The following is a 14,625-nucleotide window of genomic DNA, read 5'->3' on the forward strand; positions in this document are numbered from 1 at the left end:
TTTACTCTATCCTTCTCCATTCCTGCTCTCCTACTTGCTTTCTTTCTCCCCCCAAGATGCATTCTCCTTCCTCTAACGAAGTTGATCAACCGCCCTCCCAAATGCAGATAAATCAGCTCACCTCGCTACTTGTCGTGAGAGAACGCGAACTGGAGCGCGTGTCCCAGGATCGGGATCGCCAGAAGGCTGCCCTGCGTTCCATGGAAGATCAGTACCGTCTAGCGAAGCACTGTGTACATGCGGAGAAGGCGAAGAAAGAGGAATGCCAGGCTAGCCTGCAGCGCCAACTTAGCCTCCAGGAACGTTTGCAGCGAGAGCATGAGGCGGAGTTATCCCTTCTCCGCACGTGCCTTGACGTTAAGCAAGACACGATCGCCCAGCAACAGGCGGTCATCGACTCCTTACGTGCGGAGCTGGCTCGGGCTCAGAACGCCCCTGAGTCTCCCGACAGGTCTTCACGTGGAAGTGCTCATTCTCCATGGTCAATCCCTTCCACGAGTTAAAGCTGGTCTGGGGGATGGTTGTCTCAGTGGCTCCTTTGTCATACGGCATTCCTGCATGTGGCCTTGGCTGTATCACCTTCTTATTGGACTGTGCTGCGGTGCTTGTACATCTGTCTCCTTTCGACATGGTCTTTTCTGCTCAATTTTCATCTAGAAAGTATTTTTTAGAAACTGGCCCGTATGTAAGAGTCAAGAATCGCTTCATGATTCCTTTTCATGTATGAATTTTGGATAATAAAACCGACATAGTGCTTAAGACTTAAAACTGTAATGAACGCACAAAACCTGATTTCGTAGTTAATATTGACGCTCTAGGAGTAGGGTAGATGGCCTTCCGCATCCTTTGCCCTGCGTATTTGCTGCATATTTGCAATTTGCGTAAAGTAAAGCCAGATGTAGCTGACCTGATTATTGAAAATGCTCCGCTCAATGTGAGGCACATCCCTCAGAAAGGTAGTCAGGTGTGGGCACCGAGCTTGCTTATGATTTTCGCAGGGGAGTTGATTTTTGATCCCCGCGTGAGGGCCGACCTGAAAGGTCGTTGGGCGTGAGGACAGAGCTCACTTTCGATTCTCGCATGGGAGCCGACCTGAAAGGTCGTTGGGCGTGAGAGCAGAGCTCACTTATAACTCGCACTGAGGCGAGAGTCTGGGGCTACCGACCTAAAAGGTCGTTGGGCGTGAGCACAGGGCTCACTTATAATTCTCGCATGGGAGCCGACCTAAAAGGTCGTTGGGCGTGAGAGCAGAGCTCACTTATAACTCGCACTGAGGCGAGAGTCTGGGACTACCGACCTAAAAGGTCATTGGGCGTGAGCAGAGGCCAGATTCTCAGGACACCGACCCGAAGGTCGTTGGGCGTGAGAGCAGAGCTCACTTATAACTCGTGACCGAGAGAGTCTGGCACCGACCTAAAAGGTCGTTGGGCGTGAGAACAGGCTCACTTATAATTCTCGCATGGGAGCCGATCGTTGGTCGTGAGAGCAGAGCTCACTTATAACTCGCATTGAGGCGAGAGTTCTGGGACCACCGACCTAAAGGTCGTTGGGCGTGAGCACGTGGCTCACTTTGATTCTCAGATGGGAGCCGACCCAAAGGTCTGGGCGTGAGAGCAGAGCTCACTTATAACTCGTGACCGAGGCGAGAGTCTGGGACTATCGACCTGTGGTTGGGCGTGAGCACGTGGCTCACTTTTGATTCTCGAGGAGCTCGGTCGTTGGGCGTGAGAGCAGAGCTCACTTATAACTCGCACTGAGGCGAGAGTCTGGGACTACCGACCTAAAAGGTCGTTGGGCTTGAGCACAGGGCTCACTTTTGATTCTCGCATGGGAGCCGACCTAAAAGGTTGTTGGGTGTGAGAGCAGAGCTCACTTATAACTCGCACTGAGGCGAGAGTCTGGGCTACTCCGGTCCGAGACCGGTGGCGATGGCGCTGGTCCGAGACCAGTAATAATACTCCGGTCTGAGACCGGTGGCGATGGCGCTGGTCCGAGACCATTAATGATACTCCGGTCCGAGACCGGTGGCGATGGCGCTGGTCCGAGACCAGTAAGAACTCCAAACGGCAAAGGCCTAGATGCACTGCCTTCATCCGTCCCGCCTACGCCGACCTCATTGCTTTAGTTAATCTGGTCGCTATTGCTAGCTTTGGGCTTAATCATTTGCGTCGCGTTTCTTCCTGCAATTGCATCACGTATGGTATAGAATTAAGAATAAGAGAGGGAGCGTAAAAACCTTACTCCACCCTTGGGCCACAACGCCCTTGCATCTTATGATGACCCCGCAGTTCTCGCGACGCGCTCGGTTAGCTGCTCAGATCGGGGGCTACCTACGCAGAGCTGCTTGCTCGGCTGCTCCGAACGGATAACACCCCCGCAGACCTGCTTGCTACTTTCTGATCTGGCAATCGCTCCCGCTGCCCTGTCCTATTTGCGACTCTTTTGAATTGCCTGGCTTCTGTAGCTTCATGAAACTTCCCGCCTAGCCTTGAGCCTTTTACGAAGAATGCTTCTTTTTTGAGGCCACGCCCCTTCATGATTACCTTGCCTTGTCGATCTTTAATGTGTTTCTTCTCGTTATGACACCTGTCTGGCGCCTTTACTGCGCACGCCCCCTAACGCCAGCATCTGACCCCTTTTTGCACCCTTCGGCGCTTATTTCCCATCCGGCGGCGTTGAGGCGCGTTACCCAAAAAGATACTCGGCTCGACTCTCGATGTTTCCTAGGAATGAATTGGCTTTATAAACCCTAAAGGTAGTCCGCTTTCCTTACTTCAACGCTTCGCTATCCTCCTCCTCTCATTCGCGGGCGTTTCTGGCAGTGCAACTCCTCGTTCCCCGGTTTGCGCCCGACCTGTGACCCCTCTTGTCTTCCTTCCCCTCGCCTGCTTACTCCTCGCAATCATGGATGGTAAGGAACTTTTCTGGTATTCGCGTTACATCTCCGACTTAGACCACCACGACCTGTCTTCACTGCAATCCAATCTGGGGCTAGGCGCCGCGTATGAGTTCCGCCTTCCCTCGTCAGATGAACATCCTTCTTCTCCTCCCGAAGGGTTTATCACTGTCTTTAAGGATCAAGTCTTAGGCGGTTTTCGCTTTCCTTTACATCCTTTTCTCTCTGAGTTGAGTCAGTATTGCGGTATTGATATCTCTCAGTTTACCCCCAATGTATTTTGAGCGGTCTGCGGAACCATCATCTTGTGTCGCATTTATCAAATTCCCTTGACCGCTAGACTGTTCCATCACTTCTATTCTTTCCGACGAGCTGAGGCAGGGATATTCAACGTTCAGACCAAGCTGGGCCATAAGCTTTTTGGTGACCTACCTTCTTCCAATAAAGGCTGGAGGTCTCGCTTTTTCTTCCTTAAGCCCCCTGCCCCCTTGGCTAGGCCTTCCCAATGGCGTCCTATCCTTGCTTCTGACTTTCCTTCACATGCTCACGATTCTGCCTGCTCCACAGCCTCAGGCAAGCTGAATGGTGTTGTCGTTCGCTTGTCCGTGCTGATGCTAGAAGGCATTCTGCACGCTTTTGGTCTTAACCCTGTCCCGACAGAAATCGGAGCTCCTTTTGGTAAGTTGATGTTTTTCATATGCCGCTCTTCGCTAACTGAGGTGCTTTTTCCTCTTCTTTTTGTAGTGGCGGCCATCCTCCGTTCCTTCGTCAGTCAGGAGAAACCCTCGGTAGCTGTTCTGCAAGCTCTGAACGAAGAGCTGACTCAAGGTCCACCTTCTGATCCCGTCGTCGCCGCCGGTCCACAGCTTTCAGAACCCCGGACTTTTGATGCGGAGGAGGCTCCGATGCTTATTGAGCCACCTGCTCTCAGCCCTGCAGACTCAGCCCTACCCCGCATCTCTGATCAACCTGCGGTTGAGCCATCGCCCGCAGGCCCAGTGTCTCCTCTCCCGCCAACTATGAAGCTGCGCCTTACGCGCAAGGGCAAGAGAACAGCCCCAGAACCCGCAACTTCTCCTCCACCTCCTTGCCGTCAACGTGTAGTGAGCATCTCTTCCCCCACCAGGCCCTCGGACACGAGCTCGACCGAGGAGACAAACTTGGCCCGGGAGAAGGCCTCTGATCTGGAGGTGGCAGACCCGCCATTGGACCTGACCGTTCCGGTGACAATCCAGAATATACTACCTGCCTCGCCTTCGTCCTCCGGCGATCAGCCCCCGGACTTACTGATGCCCTCTGCGTCTCCTCTCCTCGCGCCTCCGAGCTCGGCCATGCCGCTCCTGAACCTGCCCTCTACAGACCCAGCCTTTCAAGCGTTATGGAGGCTCACTTTGGAGACCGATCCAACCCACGCGCCCGCTGCCGATTCATCGCCTCTCTTCGGTAGGGTCAACTTCTATGGGGACCTGGCCATCTCCTGGCAATCAGCCAGTCAGCAGTTCTGGGGGAGCAGTTCCCCTTTGGGGGAATTTGATCAAATCGCTCGTTCCCTGGTGGCGGTAAGCTCTTTCTCTTCTTTCCCTGGTATCTGTGTATTTCTGTAACCCCCTTTCTATTCTTCTGGCCACTGGAAGACCTGCTCCGCGAGTCTGAGCGTCGTGCAACGAGCAACCGAGCTTCAGCGAGAGAACGCGGCGCTCAAGGCACGCCTTCAGGAACTAGAGCACCTTGCGGCTTCCTCAGCTCCTCCTGAGCCTTCTCTTGAGAGCTTGGACGCTTATCTGCGTGCAGCTGGGGAGTCGGCGGCCTCTGCTCGGGCCATTTCCCACGCTTCCTTCACTAAACTTCAACAGCTGGAGGCGGCTTTGAAGACAAGTGAGTCTTCCTTGGCTTCTGAAGCGGACCATCATCAGGCGACAGTTTCTGAGCTAAAAGCCAAAGAGGCAGAGCTACTCACCCAATCGGCGGAGTTGACGCTTCTACGGAAAGGTCAAGAGCTCTTGCAAATGAGGTTGGCCGATGCCCAGGCCCTGGCTAGTGCTGCCGCTGCCCGAGAAACAACCATGCGAACTCAATGGGAAGCGTGTCAAGCCACTCTCCAATCCTTGCAAGCGGATCTCTTAAAGGCCCAGGAAACGGCTACTCAGGGCCAGAGTGACTTGTCCGCGGCGCGCGCTGAGGCTGCGGAGAACCAGAACAGTTTGGAGGTGTACCGGGCTGGCGAATCAGAGCGGCTGAAGGCGTACAGACTGGCCTACGTCCGCTCTTCCTTCTTCCTCCATAAGCTGGGACGCTGGATGGTCTTGTTGCTCTGTCATGGGGCCGCTGGTGGGGTCAGACAGGCCTTTGAGCAAGGTTTCCTACGCTCGGCAACTCCTGCCACCTTCTTGGACACAGCTCGCCTAACCAGGGAATTGCCTCAGGAAACCTTCCCTTCCTTCGAAGCGGATGAGGGACTTTTCCTCTTGGAGGCTCCTCCCCCTACGGGCGATCCAGCTCCCGGGGATATTTCCGCCCAGGCCCCTCCTGTTGCTGCATATTTCCGCCCGCCCCGATCCTGCGTCTTCCGACACAGTGCCAGCCGACCCCGGGCTCCTCCCGCTGGCCTCCGTTGATTCTGCGCCTTCTCCCCCGGATGTCGTATGACGAGCGATGTGTTGTAATGTTCACCTTTTATGTGTTGATGCTGAACCTTCCGTGATTGTACTTATTTGTGTGGTCGTATTGAACTCCGGATAATTGTCTCGCTTCCCCTTCGTGCATCCTTAGCTTGTTTCTTTCCTTAGTAGGTCGCTCGTGGCTTTGGTAGATCTCTGCTAATCTGCTCGCCCTTGCTTATTTTGCTCGCTTTATTCGGCCACGTAGCTCTTCCTCCGATAGCTGCCTTTGTACCTAGCCCGGCCCGGGCCAACTCTTGCCTCGCATGTCCCTGAAGCCTGCTGACCTGCACTACCCGTCTTCCTGCTGCCTCTTCCGTACACTTTTGTCTTGGTTGGAGCGACCCCCTTAGGAGACGCTTCGTATCTCGAGCCCTCGCCTTTCCCATAATGCCCTCTGGTTATATTTTCGAGGCTCATCACAGAGCGCTCCCTGCCTATTTCCGCCCCTGCATCAACCATCCGTTGTTAACTTACGAAAATATCCTTCCTCCACCATACCTATAAGTATCTTCTTCCTCTCTCCCTTCTGTTATGATTCGCCATCACCACGGAGTACTCAAGCGTCGCCGCCGCCGACTGATCTTTTCCGAGACTGCGCCGCACTTCTTCCTTTTCTCCAAGCCTCCTCTTTTCGTCTGTTCTTTCTGCCTCCTGAGATAATCTCCCCTGCAATGGCCTCTCCTTCTTGGGTTTCCTTGTTGGCGGAACATTTCCCAAGCGCTTTAACTTTCGCTGAGTTGGATTGGGATGACCTACGGTACACTTACGAAATCCCTACTAGCTTTCGCCCCATCATTCCTACTGGTGTGAACTTGTACTTCGACCTTTCACCTGGTTCGTGTACTTTCTTTACTGAACAATTTGTATCTGGCCTTCGTCTGCCCCCTCATCCTTTTTTGTCTGGAGTGTGTCGCTACTTTAGGATTCCCCTAGGTCAGCTAACTCCCAATTCCATAAAGATTCTATGTGGCTTCGTGATACTCTGTGAAGTTTGTGAGGTTTCCTGGTCAGCCCCCCTTTTTCATTGCTTCTTCGCTCTCGCTCGGCGCGCCGATGGTCTTTTTGATTTCCAAGCCCGCAGCCAAACTGCTTTCTTTTCTCCTCTTCCTCCTCCCAGTGCTAACTGGAAGAAAAAGTTCTTTTTTCTCCGGTTTCCGGAGGAAACAGACTGGCCCATGTATTGGCAACCTGCGCTGCCTCTGACTCCGGCGCTGGATGAATTCCACATGGATCTTCACTATGCTACGGCTGCTACTCGAATGGAGGAGTGGCGCTTGAATCTGACAAGGCTGCTATCTGAAGACCTACTTTCTTTCTTTAGGTTGAGCCATTCTACCTCTGACACACCGCGCTCCTTGGGTAAGTTCGTGTTGAGTGCCTCCTTTCCCATCACTTTCCCTGTGAGAATGACTTTTCATATTGGCGCCTTCAGTTGAGGTTTTGCATCGTGCGTCAGAGGTTCTGCCTCTGCCTCTCGATGACCTGGAAATACTGCGGCGCGGTCGGGCAATCTTGGATAGGAGGCTACTCCCCCATCATGGATCCGCTTCATTCGAGGCAGCGGCTCAGCCTGCTCCCAGCCCTGCCTCATACGCCGCTTCTCCTTCATCTGCCACCCCGAGCCGAGATTGGGGTCGTGATCCAGACGGCCGTCTGGCCAGACGCGTCTTCCGGGGAGCCCCCCGGGCCTCCAGACGTGGTCGTGCAGCTCTTCATCGTGCAGGTCTAAGTTCCTCCGGCCGGGGCGCCACAGACAGGGCTGCGGCAGCCTCTTCACAAAGTCGGCCTCGCTCTGATGACTCTGACTCTGATAACCAACCCCTGCTTCACAGGCGGCGCCGAAGACCAGGTCTGACTTCACTAAAGCTTGATTCTGTTCCTTATACTACCACATTGCCCCTTGCTGCCGTCGTGACTAGCTATGACATCACTTCCCTCTTCATTTTTATTTACTTTATCTGGCAGCCTCTCCCAACCCTTACAGGGGAAGACCAGCTGCGTTCCGCTCTGTCCCTACTCCTGCAGAGGAAGACAACCCAGGCGATCATCCGAACCCCGTGCCAACTGAGCCCGTTCCCGAACAACCTCCTGTTCATCCTGGTGCTGACACCGGCCCTTCTCAACCTTCCTCCTCCGCCCGCCATCGTTACAGGACCACCATCCCCTCTGAAGTTGCTCTAGCTCGGCGGCCTGACGCCCCCGCGAGCCTTCTGATGATGAAAGGCTGCCTCGGCAGTTTGTGGGCAGAGAGCATGGATCAAATGGGTGGTGCGCCTCCATTAGTCCAGATGGACAGGTTTTCGAAGTCCTGGGCCAAAGTAAGTATTCTTCGCCTAACACTGGATATTGGTTTGCCTTAACTGAGGGTTATATCTTCCATCCAGACTCATGCAGAATCTTTAGTGCTGAACCAATCTTTCCACACCCTCTATCATGAAAGCAAAGAACTCCAGGAGAGAGTCTCCGAATTAGAGCTGCAACTGAATGACCCTGCCCAAGCTAGTTATGCTTTGCGAGCGGAGATTCAGGCCCTAACCAATCAGACCGACCGTCAGAAACGGTCCCTGATACAGGTGAAAGATGAACTCCGAGCTATGAGGGAGGAGAGAGCCGCATCCGAGGCAGGGTATCAGCAGCAACTAGCTCACCAAGCTCAGGTGATACAGTCCAAAGATACTCTTCTGCAGGAGAGGAGCGAGAAATTGGAAGTTCAGGCAGCTCAACTGGAAACTCAAGCAGCAAAGTTGAGGGCGCTGAAAGCAGAACTATCCCAGTCTCGAGCGGCATTGACGGGCGTATCCACCGCCTTAGCCGTCTATCAGGAAGGAGAGGAAGATCGTTGCCTGCGAAGTCGAATGTCGTATCTGACCTCTCCCGAATTTCTATCCCAGGCTGGGGAACGCTTTGCTGCAACCGTGCCATATACTGCGGCTGGAGTTATTAGGCAACTGCATGCACAGGACTTCTTGAGGTCCGTCCCCTCCGCATACTTTTTGGATCACGACCAAATCATTCAGGGCTTTCCGGATGGGATTTTTGCTCCTTTTAAATGATCTGTACTAGCCAATTAAATTGAGAAATTTTTACACGTACACGTGCCTCTTTGAATTTTTTTGCTTGACTATCCTACCATTTCCGGAACTCTGGGCCGACCTGGCTTATACCCGTAGAGTTGGCACCCTTCAAACTCGATAGGGCCGTAGGTAGTTAGCACTCCAAGGTCGGTCTAGGTTCCTTCCTTGAGCATCCTGCAAATAATAGGCCCCTGATGCCAGCTTCTTGATGACTTTGTATGGTCCTTCCCATTGTGGCGTCAACTTCGTTACTTCCCCTAAGGGTTTCATCTGCTTCCAGACGAGATCTCCTTCTCCGAAGAATCGGGGGATCACCCTTCTATTATAGTTTTACCTCATTCTCTGTCTATAGGCCTCCAACCTGGCCGCTGTTTGTTCATGAATTTCGCTGATGAAATCTAGCTCAGCCAGCAGTCGCTCTGCGTTCCCTTCATCATACATCATTCTTCTCACGGACGGTATCCCGACCTCCAGAGGCACCACTGCTTCATTGCCATATACTAAATAGAACGGTGTCAGACCTGTACTTTCCCAGGGTGTTGTGCGATAGGCCCACAAAATGCTCGGCAGCTCGTCCACCCAACTGCCTCCCGTGTGATCCAGCTTGACTTTGAGCCCCCGCACTATTTCTCGATTGACTACCTCTGTCTGACCATTGCTTTGCGGATGAGCCACCGAAGTGAAGGCCTGAGTTATGCCGAACCCCTTGCACCACTTTTGTATTTGCGTCCTTGAAATTGTCTGCCATTGTCCGACACCAATTTGTGAGGCAAGCCGAATCTGCAAAAGATATTTTTCCATAAGAACTGGATCACCGCATCTTCAGTGATTCTGGCCAGAGCTTCCTCTTCCACCCACTTGGAGAAGTAATATACTGCCACCAGCAAGAAACGTCTTTGCCCCGTAGCCATCGGGAACGGTCCTACGATGTCCATACCCCACTGGTCAAACGGGCAAGACACTGTAGAAGTTCTCAGCAGCTCTGTAGGTCGGTGTGTCAGGTTCTGGTACCTTTGGCACGATAAACAAGTATTCACCAGCTTCTGTGAGTCCCTCTGCAAGGTAGGCCAGAAATACCCGGCCAATAGTACTTTCCGAGCCAGCGTTCTTCCACCTGCATGATTGCCACAGCACCCCAAGTGTATCTCCCGCAAGGCCTAGTCTGCTTCTTCCATATTCAGGCACTTGAGCAGAGGTATGGAGAAAGACCTTTTGTACAGTTGATCTCCGATCATAACATAAGAATGGGCCTGTCTCCTGAGCATATGTGCCTCTTCTAGGTCGGCGGGTACAATTCCCTGCTGGAGGAAACTCATTATGGGCGCCCTCCAATCAATTACTCCTCCCAGATTATTTTGCAGATCGATCTGAGCTATAAGGAAGGTCTGCGCTATAGATCTGTCAAGTACCCAAGTAGTCAGGGAGCTGGCCATTTTAGCTAACTCATCCGCTCTTTCATTTTCAGCCCTGGGAATCTTGGTGACTGTGACCTCTTTAAAATCTTTCCTCATCTTCTCATAGGATTCCTTGTAAACTTGCATCTTTTCGTTGTTTGCTTCAAAATGTCCGGTCACCTGCTGAGTTACTAGCTGTGAATCCGAGTATATTACGACTTTGCTTGCCCCCACATGCCGAGCTGCTTGCAAACCTGCTAATAGGGCTTCATACTCTGCCTCATTGTTAGTAGCTCTAAAATTTAGCCGTACAGCCAGCTGCATAATGCCCCCCTGCGGAGATATTAGGAGTGCACCTACACCACTTCCCCGATGGGTAGCTGATCCGTCTACGTAAATCTTCCAGACCTCCTCCGAGTCTGCTTGATAAACTTCTGTCAAGAAATCCGCCAGAGCCTGTGCTTTGATAGCGGTTCGGGGCTGATACTGTATATCATATTCCCCTAGCTCGGTTGCCCATTTGATAAGCCGACCCGCTACCTCCACCTTGGTAAGAGCTCGACCCATTGTATTGTTTGTCAGGACGGTGATAGGATGTGCCAAGAAATAGGGTCGGAGGCGCCGAGCCATGAGAACAAGTCCGTAAACCAACTTTTCCAGGGTCGTATACCGAGAGTGAGCCCCCTTCAATAGATGACTGAAAAAATACACTGGCCGTTGTACATTGTCCTTCTCTTTAACCAGCACGGCCCCCACGGCCTCGGGGGTAGCTGACAAGTAGACCCAAAGGGGTTCTCCCACAACAGGCTTAAACAGTGATGGCAAGGACTCCAGGTATTGCTTTAGCTCCTCCAAGGCCTGTGTGCACTCCTCCGTCCACTGAAACTTGGCTGCCTTCCTGAGCACTTTGAAGAAGGGCGCCGCTCAATCTGCAGATCTGGAGATAAATCGGGATAGTGCTGTTGCTTCTGTGTTTCCTTCAGATTCTGAGGGATCTGCATGTTCCGAAGTGCTTGAACCTTCTCAGGATTGACTTCTATCCCTCGTTCAGTCACCAGGTAGCCCAGAAACTTCCCTCCTTTGGCCCCGAACAGACATTTCAGGGGATTCAGCTTTACCCCATATTGCCTCAGAGTCCCACATGTTTCTTCTACATCTTTTATTAGACTGGACGCCAGGGGGGACTTGATCAGGATGTCATCAACATAGACCTCTACGTTCCGCCCGATCTGACTCCGAAAGACTTTGTCCATCATCCTTTGGTAGGTAGCCCCAGCATTTCTGAGTCCAAATGGCATGACCGTATAGCAAAAAGTACCGTCGGCCGTTATGAAGCTGACTTTCTCTTGATCCTCCCTAGCCAAGGGTATCTGATGATATCCTTGATAAGCGTCCATCATGCATACCCTCTCACAGCCCGAAGTTGAATCCACCACCTGATCGATCCGCGGGAGTGGGTAGCAATCTTTGGGAGTGGCTCTGTTGAGGTCGCGAAAGTCTATGCACACCCTCCACTTGTTGTTAGGCTTCTTCACCAATACGACGTTGGAAAGCCAGGACGGGAATTGCACCTCTCGAACATGTCCTGCCCTCCTGAGCTGATCCACTTCAGCTCGGATAATCTTATTCTGGTCGGCAGAAAAGTTTCTCTTCTTCTGCTTAACCGGCTTGGCCTCGGGTATAATATGCAACTTGTGCTCAGCTACCCCTGGTTTGACCGTGGGCAACTCTTCTGGTGACCAAGCAAAAACGTCCCTATTGCGGATCAGGCACTGTATCAGCTCCGCCTTAAGCTGCGGCGGTAAGTCACTGGCAATGCGAGTGATGCTCTCTGCTCGGTCCGCATGCAGCCGAATTTCTTCCCAAGGGATAGGCTCCTCTGCAACAGGCAGAGGCTCCTCTTGGATAGCGTGTACTCCCCCATCCTGCGTCCTCCGGCTTTTGCGCGCCTCTACCCGGACCATATCTATGTAGCAGCTGCGAGACACCTTCTGCTCTCCCTTGACCTCCCCGACCTGCTCGCCGACCGGGAACTTGATCTTCTGGTGAAAAGTGGAGACGGTAGCCCGGAACTCGTGTAGAGTCGGTCTTCCCAGGATGACGTTATAGGAGGAAAGCGAATCCACCACAATGAAGGTGCTCCTCCGGGTGCGCACCAATGGCTCAGTGCCCATGGAGATGGCCAGCTTGATCTGACCCATGGGTTTGACTTCGTTACCTGTGAACCCATACAAGGAAGTGGTTACAGGTTGGAGCTCAGCGGCGTCGATCTGCATCTCCTCGAACGCAGCTTTGAATAAAATGTTGACCGAGCTCCCGGTATCCACAAAGACCCGAGCCACTCGGCTGTTAGCAATAACGACCTTGATTATGAGGGCATCGTCGTGGGGCAGTTCCAGACCCTCCAGGTCTTGAGGCCCAAAGCTAATAACAGGGCCGGAGGCCTGCTCGTGGCTGCATCCCACGGCTCCCACATACAACCGCCGAACGTGTGACTTACGGGCTCGGCCTGAGTCCCCGTCAGTGGGTCCTCCTGAGATCATACCGATCTCTCGCACAGCAGCGTTGCCCCGGTTCTCCAGTTCTCCAGCATCTCTTCGGTCTTCCCCGAGGCCAGCTTGGTTAGATGGGCCGGCTAGGTCGGGCCGGGTCTGCCGAGCACGCCCAGCTGCAGCCCGTTCTTCGTCCATCCTCTGTATTTGGGGTGCCAACGCCGGGGGAGGCAAGCCCTACTCTGCAGCTCGCCTAGAGTCACGGGCGAATTGGAAGCAGTTACTGAGATCGTGCGTCCTGGACCGATGATATGTGCAATATGGCGCTCCCCTTGGTCCAGGCCTGGGCGCGTGTACGGCGGCGACTCGCGGAGCTGGTCTGACTCCCTGAGCGGGCTGAGGGGCAGGCCTGGGTTGACCGCGCTGGAAGGGCTGAGCTGGTTGCGGTGCTCTCCTTTCAGGTCAGTTGCCTGGAGCCACCGTCTTTTCGGCTTTCCGCCTAGCGGCCTGCGCTTCTTCCACCTTGATGTAGCACGAAGCTTTCTCCACCATATCGTCAAAGCTTCGGGCGGGGTTTTTGATGAGGTCCCTGAAGAATTCCCCTTCTCGCAATCCGTGGGAGAAGGTGCTCATTAATATTTCTGAGGTGGCGGAGGGGACGTCATTGGCCACCTGACTGAACCGGTTGATGTAGCTCCGCAAGGGCTCGGTCGAATCCTGCTTGAGAGCAAAAAGACAGTGGTCGGTTTTTTGATACTTACGACTACTGGCGAAACGGCGTAGGAAGGCCGTTTTGAAATCCATGAAGCGATTGATGGACTCTGGGGGCAATCCATCGAACCACTTCTGCGCCGACCCGGACAGGGTGTGTAGGAATACTCGGCATTTGACAGCATCGCTGTATTGGTACAAGATAGCCGCGTTTTTGAACTTCCTCAGGTGCTCTTCCGGGTCCTCGCTCCCATCGTACTCTCCAATGTTCGGGGCTCGATACCCCTTGGGCAGGCTTTCCCTCAGGATTTGAGCCGAGAAGGGTACCTTGTCATCCAGATCTTCAGGCAGATCTCTGGCAGGGATTATAGCTTTTCCCATTCCTGAATCCCGAGGTGGATGTAGAGAGCTTTCCGCCACCGACGCCGATGGCTCCTCTTTCTTTGGACTGTGCTCACGGGGTTCGGCTCGATGATAGTTGCGGCGAGGCTCCCGAAATGAAGTACGAGGGAGTTCTTCCTGCTGCTTCCTCTTTGAGCCCCTGTCGGAGGCAGGAGCTGGCTCTTTAGATGCTTCGGGCGCCAAGCGAGGTCCTGAAACCGTTCCTTGTTTTTCAGAGGCGGCCTGCTTCCTGACCTCCTTGAAGAGCTCGTACTCCCCCGCAGTCATGGTCACGTTGATCCTCCGGCTAGAGCTTCGACCCGAATCCTCCATCTTCACGCTCTGGATCAGGCTGTTGTGTTCCCACAGACGACGCCAAATTTGATCCCGTCAGGAGGCTGAGTCGGACGGAGGCTGGTCGCGGCAGCCTGGTTGTTCACGGAAAGTCGTAGGTGATTCGGCTCCCACGGGTGGCTGACGCTGCTGCAGGACCCTGCGCACACTCAGACAATCCCCCCGCTCATGTTAGAGACCAAAACCCAGGGAAAAAGTCCCCGGATCAGGCCCTCCGACGCTCAAGTCAGGTCCTTTTTCCCCAGAAAAAGCAGAGAGAAGAAGAAAAAAAAACAGTTGTGGAAAAAAGTGACGAGGGAGTGTGTCCGCGTACCTGCGTACGAGGGATCTCTCCCCTTTTATGCGTCCTCCTCTTAGAACCTGCCATCCTGTCAGAAAACGTTAGACGCTGGGCTGCTATTTGTCGTGAAAGCATCTTTCTCTTTAGGACCTCCGCCTTCGCACATGGGTTTTGTCTTGTAGTGAGGGACAACTGGCAGTTGGTTATGAGGGCATCTTTTCGTTTTAGGAACCTCCGCCTTCGCCCGCATTGTTGATATGTAATGATTATCCTTGACGGACCGTTGAGATTCTCCGCACCCGTCCTACTTAGCTCCTCCGATCCACTGTGACCTGCACCGGCTTGCACCCGTGGTTTGCATTTCCGGGCCTCCAAATTGCAGA

The sequence above is a fragment of the Zingiber officinale genome, chromosome 7B (assembly GCF_018446385.1).
Source record: "Zingiber officinale cultivar Zhangliang chromosome 7B, Zo_v1.1, whole genome shotgun sequence".
In the NCBI taxonomy this organism is placed as follows: domain Eukaryota; kingdom Viridiplantae; phylum Streptophyta; class Magnoliopsida; order Zingiberales; family Zingiberaceae; genus Zingiber; species Zingiber officinale.